A 13420-nucleotide genomic window follows, 5' to 3' on the forward strand; every position below is an offset into this window, starting at 1 on the left:
AAACCCCAACTCCAAACCCCGACGCGTTTGCGTCTTCTGACCCCAACGCCAAACCCCAGCCTCAAACCCCAGCGCCAAACCCCCACGCCAAACCCCAACGCTAAACCCCAACACTTTTGCGTCTTGTGACACCGCCAACTCCCAACGCCAAACCCCAACGCCAAACCCCGTCGCGTTTGCGTCTTCTGACCCCAACGCCAAACCCCAACGCCAAAACCCAATGAGTTTGCATCTTCTGACCCCAACGTCAAACCACAACGGTTTTGCATCTTCTGACCCCATCGCCAGACCCCAACGCGTTTGCGTCTTCTGACCCCAACGCCAGACCCCAACGCGTTTGATTCTTCTGATTCCAACGCCAGACACCAACGCTTTTGCGTATTCTGACACCAACGCCAGACCCCAACGCGTTTGCGTCTAATGACCCCAGCACCAGAGGGCAAGGCGTTTACATTTTCTGAACCCAACGCCAGGCCCCAATGCCGGACCCCAACGCATTTTTTTATTCTGACCCCAAAGCCAGACCCCAGTGCCAGACGCCAACGCGTTTGCGTCTTCTGACCCCAACACCAGACACCAACGCGATTGCGTATTCTGACACCAACGCCAGACCCCAACGGCAGAACTCAACACGTTTGAGTCTTCTGACCCCAATGCAAGACCCCAACACCTTTGCGTCTTCTGACTCCAGCGCCAGACACCAACGCTTTTGCGACTTCTGACCCCAACGTCAGACCCCAACGCTAGACCCCAACGCGTTTGCTTCTTCTGACCCCAACGCCAGACACCAACGCGATTGCGTCTTCTGACCCGAATGCAAAGCCCCAACTTTTTCCATCTTCTACCCCAGCGCCAAACCCCAACGCGTTTGCGTCTTCTGACCATGGCATTCCATGGAAACTAGAATTTCTGGAGCGTTCCATTGCATTCTATGGCAACTATTAGTTCCAGAGCGTTTCTATGGCATTGCATGGCAACTAGGAGTTCCACTGCATTTCTATCGCATACCATGGGAACTACAAGTTCCAGAGCGTTCCATTGCATTCCATGGCAACTAGAAATTCCAGTGCGTTCCATACCAATCAAGGGCAAGTAATAGTACCAGAGCTTTTTATGTTATTAGGTGGCAACTAGAAGTTCCAGAGCGTTTCTATGGCATTCCATGGCAACTCTTATTTGCAATGTTTTTCCATGACATTCCATTAGAATTAGAAGTTCTGGATCGTTCCATTGCATTCCATGGTAAGTAGGAGTTCCAAAGCATTACATGGCATTCCATGGCAACTACAATTTTGAGAGGGTTTCTGTGGCATTCATCGGCCACTATTATTTGCGATGTGTTTCATGGCATTCCATGGCAACTAGTCGTTCCAAAGCCTTTCTATGGCATTTCATGGCCACTACTAATTACAGAGCGTTTCTATGGCATTTTGATGGCAACGAGGAGTTCCGCAGCATTTCATTTCATTCCATGGCAACTAGAATTTCCAGAGCGTTCCGTGGCATTCCATGGCAACTAGAAATTCCAGAGGTTTCAGTGGCAACTAGAAGTTCCATTGTGTTCCATAGCATTCCAAGGCAACAAGTAGTTTCCGAGAGTTTCTATGGCACTCCATGGCATTCCACGGCAACTAGAAGTTCTGGAGCGTTCCATTGCATTCCATGGCAACTAGTAGTTCCAGAAATTTTCTATGGCATTCCATGGCAACTAGGAGTTCCAGTGCGTTTCTATTGTATACCATGGCAACTAGAATACCGGAGTGTTCCATACCATTCCATGGATACTATTATTTGTGATGTGTTTCCATGGCATTCCATGGCAACTAGTAGTTTCAGAGCCTTTCTATGGCATTCCATGGTAACTAGGAGTTCCAGAGCGTTCCACAGCATTCCATGGCAACTAGTAATTAAGGAGCGTTTCTATGGCATTCCATGACAACTAGAAGTTCCAGAGAATTCCATGGCATTCCATGGCTACTAATAGTTTCAGAGGGTTTATTTGTCATTCCATGGCAACTAGGAATTCCAGAGCGTTTCTATGGCATTCCCCAGTAACTAGGAATTCCGGAGTGTTCCACGCATTCCATGGCAACTAGGAGTTCCAGAGCATTCCGTGGCATTCCATGGCAACTAGAAGTTGCAGAGCATTTCATGGCCTTCCATGTTAACTAGTAGTTCCAGAGCGTTTCTATGGCATTCCATGGCAACTATTAGTTCCAGAGCATTAATTTTGCATTCTATGGCAACTAGAAGTTCCAGAGCGTTCCATAATATTCCATGGGAACTAGTAATTCCAGAGCGTTTCTATGCCATTCCATGGCAACTAGAATTTCCAGAGCGGTTTATAGCATTCCATGCCAACTAGAAGTTCCAGAGGATTCCATAGCATTCCATGGACACTAGAAGTTCCAGAGTGTTTCTACGTCATTCTGTGGTAACTAGGAGTTCCGGAGGGTTCCATTGCATTCCATGGCAACTAGAATTTTGAGAGCGTTTCTATGTCATTCAATGCAACTATTATTTTCCATGTGTTTCCATGACTTTCCATGGCAACTAGGAGTTCCTGAGGGTTCCATGGCATTTCTTGGCAACTATTAATTCCAGAGCGTTTCTATGGTATTTTATCACAACTGAAAGTTTTGCAGTGTTTTATGGCATTCCATGGCAACTAGAAGTTCCAGTGTGTTCCATAAAATTACATGGCAACTAGTAGTTCCAGAGCTTTTCTATGGCATTCCATGGCAACTATTATTCGAGATGGGTTGCCGTGATATTCCATTTCAACTAAAAGTTCTGCAGCATTTCATGATATTCAGTGGCAACTAGAAATTCCATTGTGTTCCATGGCATTCCATGGAAACTAGATATTCCAGAAAGTTCCATATCATTACACGGTCACTAGTAGTTCCAATGCGTTTCTATGCCATTCCGTGGCAACTACTATTTGTGGTGTGTTTCCATGACATTCCATTGCATCTACAAGTTCCACAGCCTTCCACTACATTCCATGGAAACTAGAATTTCCAGAGCGTTCCTGAGCATTCCATGGCAACTAATATTTCTGGAGTGTTTCTATGGCACCACCTTGCAACTAGTATTTCCAGAGAGTTTCTATGACATTCCATGGCAACTAGAAGCTTCAGAGCGTTCCATAGCATTCCACGGCATCTAGAAGTTCCAGAGTGTTTCTCTGTCATTCCATGGCTACTAGGAGTTACGGAGGGTTCCATGGCATTTAACTGCAACTAGGATTTTCAGAGCGTTTCTATGGCATTTAACAGCAAGTATTACTTGCGATGTGTTTCCATGACATTCCATAGCATCTAGAAGTTCAAGAGCATACCATGGCATTGCATGGCAAATAGAAGTTCTGCACCGTTCTATGGAATGCCATGGCAACTATAGTTCCAGAGCATTTCTAGGGCACTCCATGGCAACTAGGATTTCCAGAGCGTTCCACGGCATTCCATGGCACCTCCAATTTTGAGAGCGTTTCCATGGTAAACAACAGCAACTATTATTTGCGACATGTTTCCATGTCATTAACATTGTCAACCCTGCTTCATTTCTTAGTGGGAAGACTGGAGAACCAGTGGACCACGACTGCCTCGAGACGATTGAGGCCACGTACTCTAGCCGCATCGACCTCAAAGATGCCCCCAAGGATGGGGTAGAACACTGGTTCACAGATGGGAGCATCTACATCCTGGGCGGAAAACAGCATTCTGGGTATGCCACCACCACTGCTGAAAAGGTAATAGAATCTGGACCACTACCGGCTGACACTTCAGCGCAAAAGGCTGAGATCATAGCCCTCACTCAGGCCCTGGAGAGGGCCGAAGGAAAGGCTGTGAATATTTGGACTGATTCTAAATACGCCTTTGGAGTGGTACATGCCCATGGAGCAATTTGGAAGGAGTGAGGACTGTTGAACTCCCTAGGAAAGACTATCAAGCACGTGAAGGAAATTTTAAGACTTTTGAATGCAGTCCAACTTCCTGAAAAGGTGGCGATTATGCACATCAGGGCACACCAGAAAGTGAGCATCGAATTGGAAAGAGGAAACGAACTGGCGGACAGAGAGGCAAAACAGGCAGCTAAAGAAACGGTAAAGGTGGAGGGAGCACTAGTCCCAGACGGACAGATAACCCTAGAAGGTAAGCCAGAATACACTAAGGAGGATTGAAAGTTAATCACAGATTTGGAAGGAACATACAATGAGGATGGGTGGGCTGTAACATCACATGGGAAACTCATAGTCTCCTCTTACATGGTTTGGCCATTGGTACGGGAGGAACACAAGAAGGGGCACTGGGGGGCGGAGGCATTACACAAATACCTTATCAGACACGTAACGGCTCGAAATTTATACACCACTGTCAAACAAGTGACTCAGTGTCCTGGGTTACAGTGTAAAATGTGCCAAAAGAAAAAAAAATATATTCTATTACCATCTTCAGGAGCTGTTGAGACCAGGTGGGGCGGTGCTCCCTGCCTCCCCCCTCTGGACTATCTCCTGTTACTGGGCACAACAATGCCTTATCGCCTGACCCATCGATAACTCGCTCCTGGGCTATCTCCTGTTAATGGCCCATCAAGGAACTGCCTCACGACTCCCCATCCCATTGTGAGATGCTCTGCCCGGGGAGGGGGGGGGGGGAAGGAGCCAAGCAGTCCATGCCAAATAAAAATGGAGATTTTGAACACCCTAGCAGCCTTTCTTCCACTGGATTCCCAGAGGAGCTTTTCCCCCCACTGGAGTTCCAGAGGACAAGAGCTACCTACCTACCACTGGACCTTCGGAGGAAGACCAGGCTCTTTTACCTGATTGCTGCTTGCACAGAACTACACCCATCACTTCAGGAGGACTGCAGCCAGCATCTTATCGGACTGCTACTGCCACCCTAACAGGGGGTCAGGTTGTATTCCTGACTCTGTCAGTGTAAACCAGTGGGTTGTTTGTTTTTCCCTGCCTTGTGTTTTATATATATATATATTAGTAAAGAACTGTTATTCGTATTCCCCATATCTTTGCCTGAAGGCCCGTTAATTTCAAAATTATAATAATTTGGAGGGAAGGGGGTTGCACTTTCCATTTCAAGGGAGGCTCCTGCCTTCCTCCACAGACACCTGTCTTTTCAAACCAAGACAGCGTCAAAGGCAGGAGGAGCTAAGGGCTAAGGAGGGCTCGCTAACATCCATCTCTAAACAGGAACAAAGAGGCGATAGCCAGGTGTGCACATAAGGACAGACCAGGCTGAAACTGGTCTGGGACTGCAAGCTCAGCCAAATTAGAGATTCCAGGGGAGAGGTGAGGAGTACACAGCGAGGAAGACCTACGGCCTTCATCCCTGAAGACCCCTGCCCACGACCACCAGGAGGAACTGCGCAAGCGCCACGAGGAGGAGCCCGAGGCGGAGATTATGGAAATGGAGTGACCAGAAGGAACTGCCTTTTCGGGGATAGATCATGAATATGTACAGGCGTTTCGAAATAGGTGATGTTTTAACTGTATAAATCCTGGACAAGCGGCCACGGTGGGTATGCCCGCGTGTGGTGGAACGATCCCCCGTGCATCTGCGCGCAATAAACACACCTACTGTGTAACCTTGCAGGTTGTAGAGTCTTTTCCGCACGTCATGGGTCACTTTCCTTATTATCATTTTAAAAAAACCAAACCCAAACAGGACTTGCTTATTGATGATCATGAAAGGGACTTAGCCCGGCATTGGCTACGAGCTGCCGTTCAGGACTGCCAGGAACTGCCCCCCCCTCCCCCAAGCCCCTCCCAGCTGTGAGTGAGCACAGGTCTCACTGCTGCAAGCTGGGGTGCCCCTGGGGTAACAATGCACAGGCCCAGTGAGGGCAGAGCTCGCTTGCCCTGAGGAGGAGCGGGGGGACAAGGGGAAGGAAGCCAGTGCCTTCTGCCGGGCGAGAGGGTGGCATTTCCCAGCACCCACTGCACTGGAGAGCTGGAGCAGACACTGGCAGCAGCACTGAGCTTGCAGGTACTGCAGGAGTTCAGAAGACAGGTCAGCTTCAAAGTGCCTGTGAGGTGAAAGAAGGGTCTGAGCTGAGCTGTGCTGATGGCTGTGCTTCCTCCCCCGTTGCTGAGAAGCTCGGAGCATGAACCTGTCCCCCCGTCTCCCCTGTCTTGGCTCATGTACATAGAAGAGCAGTTGGCAGAGCAGACTTTGGGGGCTGCTAATGCTGCTGCCTCTGAACTCCGAGGGGGAGAGAAAATCAGATGAGGAGGGAAGAATGGCCTGAGGCGAACTGCAGAGGAAGTCAAGCACCAAGTAAACCGACAGCCGCACTCTTAAAGCCAGCCCTCTGCTGTGTTTCACCACAGCAGGGATTCCAACAGCACAACCTTTTACCTTGAAGATTCTTTTTTCTTAGATGACTAAAATAAGGTAATCTACCTCAGCTGTTTGATGGATTTTTCACTGACAGCTGAGGATTTGAAACCCTCCTCTAAACTACAGAGCACTGAACTAATAAACTGCTGCTTGAAAGTGGAAATGGGAAAAAGATTAGAAAAGGCTCCGATCGATTAACACTGTGTTGTAGCGCGGTGCTCGACTGCCTTGAGTCATCCATGCCAAGGTGTGAGGCAATGGATGAAGGTTCACAAAGCCTGAATGCTGCCTACAGCAAGGAATCACAGAACTAATTCAGCTCTCTACAAGGTGCTTGTGCCTGGGGCAGCGACAGCCCCAGCCGAGCGCTCGCTTGGGGGGGGGGGGGTCAGGAGTTTGGGGAGCACAAGGGGGACCCAGCATTCCCATGTCCTGGAGGTACCTACAAACCGGACGGAGCAGCCGCTCAGAACGGGGATTTATTCCCACCCCACGCAGCCAGCACTCCGCCAGAGTGCAGTACAGCTCGGGATCAGCTGGGAATATCACACTCCACGGCTTGGCCCAAGAATGCCCAAGTTTCACCATCGATCCTTTCGGCACGATGACCCCACTCACAGAGGGGGAACCGGCCCGCGCCCGGTGCCCCGACCCTGCAACCACTCACCGACAGGCGAGGGCTTGCTCACGGACAGAATCTGTGGGGTCTCCACTCACCCAAGGCCCCCGGGGGGTGAGGGCCCTCAGCCCCGGGCAGTGTCCTCGGGCACATCCCAGCCCCCGGGAGAGTCCCTGGCCGCAGCCCCGCTGCTCCCCGGAGGCCCGGAGTGGCTCCCAGCACCTCTTGGTTGGGCTCCGGCTGCGCCCCCTTGGCTCGGGCTGGGGTCAGCTCTCATGTGCTGGGGCCAAGTGCCAAAACCGTGAGGTAAACGCCATGATCAGATCTTACCGGCCGAACTCCGATCGTTGTCTTTGGCAAGTCCCTGTCAATGTTGGCTCTTTGCCAGGGCGGGTGCATCTGCCACAACCCACCCATGACCACAGCCGTTACTCAACTGGTTTCCTGGGAGCAGTCGTGCAGCCACCTCTTGCCTCCAGTGTTAAAAGCGAGCGTGACCTCGGGGAGCTTTCGTGCTCGCTGTGGATCGTCATTCCTCAATTATCCTTCTGTCCAACACGGACAGAACAGGTTTCAAGGGGGTGCACTCTACCGTTAACAGGTTTCAGTACTGCACGCCTACTCTGGCTTATTACAATACAAATTACAATAATCATAACTGCAGTCACCTATTAAAATCCAAACATTCCACAACTTTCCCCGACCCATTAGTCCCTGGTACAGCAACAACTGCCTCCCAGCCTTTTACCACTTTCTTCATTTCGTTGGTCTGATCCTGAGGTGGCATCGACACATCTCGGATGTGGATGCAGCCCTATTCCACACACTCCTTCTCCTTTGGTCACACAGCATTGTGTTCCACTGAGCACCACACTCGGCTGTTGCCCTGGGAATGTTGAAACACAGGGTAGTGCCATTCCAGTCCCCACCCCACGGTGTCATGAGCAGGTAGGAAGGAATAAGTTCATCGCTCAGGTGAATCCCACTGGCATTTTTGCCACCACATGGTCATCCAGGTCCTGGTTGTCACCATGGCCAGCAGGGACACCAGGGCGATCCGCTGTCCCTGTAAGACAACACGGCTGGCCTCAGCTTGGAAACTGGGCTTCAGGGTTAGAAGTCAGGGATTATCCACCGGCACCAATACGGTGGATTTCCCACTCCCATCCAGGGCTTCCCAGGCAAATATGCCTCTGGGTTTCGCCAGGGTCATGGGCACAATGCCGAGGGAGGGCAGCCTCACCATTACAGGTTGGCCCACGTATGTCCACAGTGTCCCTTTTATCATCTGGTACAGGGGCGATGCCCATTAATGGTCCCATAGGACAAAACGCTCAAATTTTGGGGTTTCCATGACGCCCCCAGCGGTTCTCGTCAATAAAGACCACCTGTGGTGGCTGTACATCCCAGTTACGGTGTCAGACATCGGCACATCTTTCAATCAAACCACAGGTTCATTCGACTGCATGGTCAGCCTGAGTATGAGACCGTGGATGAACACCCACCTGATGCCCTTCCCTCGAGCCCAGTGCTGCACCGCTGTGGCCATAAAGTGTGGCCCATTGTCACTTTGGATGCACTCAGGAGTGGGTAAAATACTAAACCACTTTCTCTGTGCTTGCCCTGCCTGGTCTCCAGAGGCAGTTCTAACAGCTGTAGCCATGGTCAGTCCACACACCACCTCCACTGCTACCAAGAGAGATCCCTTTCCATGCGATGGCTGCAAAGGACCAGTACAACCACCTCTTCTCTTACAGGAATCATAAAAACCAGGTCCTTACCACCCAAAGCGGGCACCCACGAACAGGCGGCTGCCTGTATTGTTGTTACCACTGAGTGTACCCTCGGGATGGAGCTGTCAGGGACGGGCTATTACCGGTCAGCTTGCTATAACCGTTAATTAAACACCACCATCCATCAGGCTTACGGACTGGCCGGACTGGAGCGTTACGGGGTGAATGGGTGCAGCTTATGGTCTGTCTCTTCTCCAGGTCGCCAGTCCCTTTGGTGATGCCCTGCTTGGCTACGGCTGACAGCGGGCCCTGAGCCGTGCCGGGCACGTTCGATTGCGGCAGCGCAGGAGCGAGCTGCAGGGGCCTGATCCACCCCCAGCTCCCGAAACCCCAATGCTGAGAAAAAATGTGGATTAGAAGGAGAAATGTTAATGCCACGTGTGGAGGAAAAGGAGAAAAAGGAAAAGAAACATCTGCCTGGATGTTGGGGGGTGACAAACAAGAGGATGGGCAGTTGCGAGTCCCTTCTTCCCCTCCCCCGTGTGACCCCGGTCCAAAGGGGAAGAGAGGCAGGAAAACCCAGACAGAGCAGAAAGGACAGAGAAGAAATGGGGAGTTCGGGACTGTTTCAAGCGGCACTAGAGGGCACTCAGCACACACACCTCCCCCGCCACACACACAGGTGCCGCTGAGCCAGGCTGTCGGGGTGGATGCTGCGGCATCTTTGTTTCTCCCATCCCTGCACCCCCAAAATCTGGTTATATTCCCACCTGCACCCCCAAGTCCAGTTAAATCCCCCACCCTGCACCCCTAAATATGGTTAACTCCACAACTTGCACCCCCAAACCAGGGTGTATCTCTCATCCTGCACCCCCACATCCATGGGTGCCTTGGTGCTGGGGGACCACCCAGGCAGGGTGAGACACAAAAGATGACGCGGAGGCCACGGCCTCGCAGGACGCAGCGTTTATTGTTGGCAGGGGAAACTGAGGCACGGGGACGTGGACAGACCTGTGTCCCACCCCCTGCCACCCCAGCCCGGGGGATGCACCCGTGCCTCAGCAGGCAGGGCCACTGCCCCCCTTGGGTTAAATAGCTTAAAAAACAACCAACCAAACCAAAACAAGCCCAAACAAAAAAAAAAAAAAAAAAAAAAGGGAGATTTTAAGGGAAATAAAAGGGTGAGAAGCCCCAGAGCTCAGTGGGGACCAAGGCCGGGGCTCCCAGGAGCCTCGCAGGGGAAACTGAGGCACACGGCGGTGTCACGGCCAGCACCCCACGGGATGCGGCACCACACCTTCCCTGAGAGCTTGTTTAGTGTTAAACTGGGGAGACCGGAGGCTGCTGGCTGGACCTCCTCAGAATTAGCCCTTGGGGTGGGGTCTGCCCCACGGTCAAGGGGAAACTGAGGCACGGGGTGGGAGGAAAAGTCAGTCCTTCATCCCTGCAAATGGGACCCTACTTTGCTGTCAGCAGGGGAAACTGAGGCACGGACTCATCCTCCACCTCTCCAAGGTGCCCCAAACCAGCTCCCAACTGGAGAAACTGAGGCACGGACCCACTGGTGCTCCACCCCCAAAACCCCAGCCCTGCTCAGCAGGGGAAACCAAGTCACGGATCCACCTCCCCCTCACCTCCCCGCCCCCTCCCCCAACAACTCCAGCAGCCCCACTTCTCCCAGTCGCGCCTTGGAGTGCTCCCCCCAGCCCCGGCTGGTTTTGGGGCTCGGGTGGGGGTGACCCCTCGCCGCAGAGGGCGGGGCCGGCGGCTGCCACTCGCCGTAACGCCCCCGCCCGCCCCCCGAACACCCCCGGCCCGGCCGCGTTGGGCGGGGGCAGGTTCGGGCCGCGGAGGCGAGCGGAGAGGCGGGGCGGGGGCCGCAGAAGGGGCGGTGCCGGCGGCGGGGGCGGTGGTCGCGGCAGAGGGTCTGGGCAGGGCGGGGCAGGGCCCGCACCGGGCGCTCGGGGGCGGCTTCTTCGCCCCGCGACGGCCCGCGGCCACCTCCGCGCGTGCCAGGCGCCGCCGGAGGGCACCGGTGGGACCGGGGTGGGGCGGGGGGGGCTGGTGGTCGCCCCCCCGGGCGCGGTTTCTCCTCCCTCATGAGCGGGGGGCAAGTGCCAAACGGGCTACTGAGCCCTGCGATCAGGCTTTTGCAGCCGAGGCTGGTTGGTGGGGGGTTGGCCGCGCTGGGATGACCTGATCTCCGCCACACTTTGGCAACCCTTGGACGCTGCCGGGGCTTTTCAGGGCAGGGCCACGAGCCACAGCGGGGGATCGGTGAAACCCCCCACTCGATCGCTCTTTCCTTCCGACCAAAGCTCCGGTCATACCGCCGTGTGGGGGGCTGCTCCAGGCGCAGTGATTTGCCACAGGAGAGTAAAATCATTTTGGACGTTGATACAACGGGGAGGAGTCGGTGCAGCTCGGCAGTCAGGAGCGCTGACCAGGATGATGCTGGACTCCCAGTTCATGGGGAGCGTGTGAGCAACCACGCTCAGCTCAGTGTGGGCACTTGCATCATTTAAAGGTCAGGCTCGCTGAAACACTTCCCTGAACCGAAGCCGCACTGGGTTGTGCCCTAAAAACCCCCGGGACCGCCCAGCTGCACCAACCCCAGGCTTCTCCACCGGCGCGCTGTTCCTTGCAGGTTGGCCCGCTCCTGCCAGCGCAAGCCCCGATCCCTGCTGGCTCCTCGGGACGAAGCGGGTCACCCCGCTGCCGCCAGCAGCACCTGCCCCAGCAGTGGGGCCGTGTGTCCAAACCTGGTGTTTCCCTGGCCATGGAAGTGCAGCTGGAGTGAGGGCCGAGAGCCAGCGGGGACTGCCAGCGCTCACGACACCCCTCTCGTCCGAAGGGTCTTTGCTGGAGCAGTGCTGAGGGACAGGCTCTACTTAGACCATGCACAAGGTGTATTTATTTTTAATCAACTTCCTTGCTGACAGGTGCACACTTCAGTGAGAAAAGATCATTAAACAGCTTTCTGTACCACGGAAGTCTAACCATGCAAAAGAAAGATTATTCTGTTTTTCCCGGAAGAAAACATAAACTCCGAAAACAAGTCTCAGCACTGAAAGCAAATTATTAATTTAATAGCACTGTAAAACCAGATCACAAAACCACACATGCAAGACATACGATTAGGATGTCTAACTTGGAGCCTCTTTCCCTTGAGAATCAAGACAAAACCAATTTCACAAGAATGGATGGGTTATTTCTGTTACAGCAGCAGTATTTGGACAAGGCAGGTGTTACCATTCTTACAGCTACAAAAGCAGTGCCCTTCAGGCTTGACAGCTCCCCACTACTGTTAAGGCCAGAGGACAAGTTCATAGAAACCTCTAAATTGGGCATTACAAGAATTAAAAACCCTCAGATGTGTGATTTTCCCCCTATGCCTATGCAGAAGAATCAAAGCCCAGACAACGACCATCAGAAACAGCAACCGCATTAAACAAGACTTCGTGAGGAATTTGTGAAGTAAAATTTTTCATCTTTTTTTTTTTTCTTTTTTCTTCTGGCAGTATACAAAGAGCCAAACCAAACCAAACCCCAACAGACTTATTTTGAGACCTGACTCTAAGATCTTAAAGTAAAATCAATTATTTTTTCCATTCTCTTTTTTTTTCTTCTTTATTTTAATTTTGCAAGCAAAGGCCTGTAACGTTACACGAACAATCCCTTTTCGATGTGACATCACGTGGCTATGTACTTCCCAGACTAATGCTCAGGAGCAACCACAGCTCAAACATCACACTGGGGTTTTGTTGGGTTGGTTTGTTTTCAAAAACATTTTATATTCCTCTCCGGTAAGAAAACAACAACAACTTGCCTGGGGTCCTGTGATCAAAACCCCCAAAATTCTGCCAGTGACACAGGGCTCGGAGACAGGTATTCATCTGATGGCTGTTCCTGTCTCTTCCCTCGTCACTCCCTGCAACTGGAAGGAAAGGAGAACACTACTTGTGTTCCTGATCCCTTCACCACTCCTCCCAAGACCCTGAAGCCTCTCTTGATTGCCCTTGGACTTCTGGTTACAACTTCATTGCTGCCTACCTGGAAAATCAATCCCGGATAATGTACAGGGTACTAACGGATAGGCACACCCTATGCCATCCCCCCTGCCCCCAAATACTTATAGTCACGCGAATTGGTGGGGTGAATTTCTGTTAGGCCATGAGGCTGAATTTAAAGCAATCACTTAGACGTAAAATACAACTGTAACAGGCAGAAAATGTTCACCTCACTCTACAATGTTCCAGTAATTTAACCTTTGAAGGACAAGGAAGAGATAAATCACCATTGTTCCACCAAGTGAAAATCCAATGACCTATTTTCTGATGATACAAGGTAAGCACCAGACTGCAGTACTGTAATTCTTAAAGTTATCTTTTCAGGGAAACGGTCAGTATTTCTCCGCCCTCACTGAAGAGGGTATTTCAAGCAAGAGTTCATGCAGACAGCTGCAGTGCACAACCATCTGCATCAACAACTCAGCAGCCTTTTGCCACTTTACCCACTGTTTTCTATCACCTAAAACTGTTAGCTGTCCCGCCCTTTTCACCAGCAGGGCGGGACTGCAACATTTCCTGACTGCAACAGATCCAAGATGTTCACAAAACGTACCTCCTCAGGGGACACCACATGGGTGACTCTGACAGGAAAAGGATCTCCTGGAACAGGTAGCAGTTGCAACAGGTACGAAGGCA

This window comes from Leptosomus discolor, unplaced genomic scaffold (genome assembly GCF_034619465.1).
Source record: "Leptosomus discolor isolate bLepDis1 unplaced genomic scaffold, bLepDis1.hap2 HAP2_SCAFFOLD_29, whole genome shotgun sequence".
Lineage (NCBI taxonomy): Eukaryota > Metazoa > Chordata > Aves > Leptosomiformes > Leptosomidae > Leptosomus > Leptosomus discolor.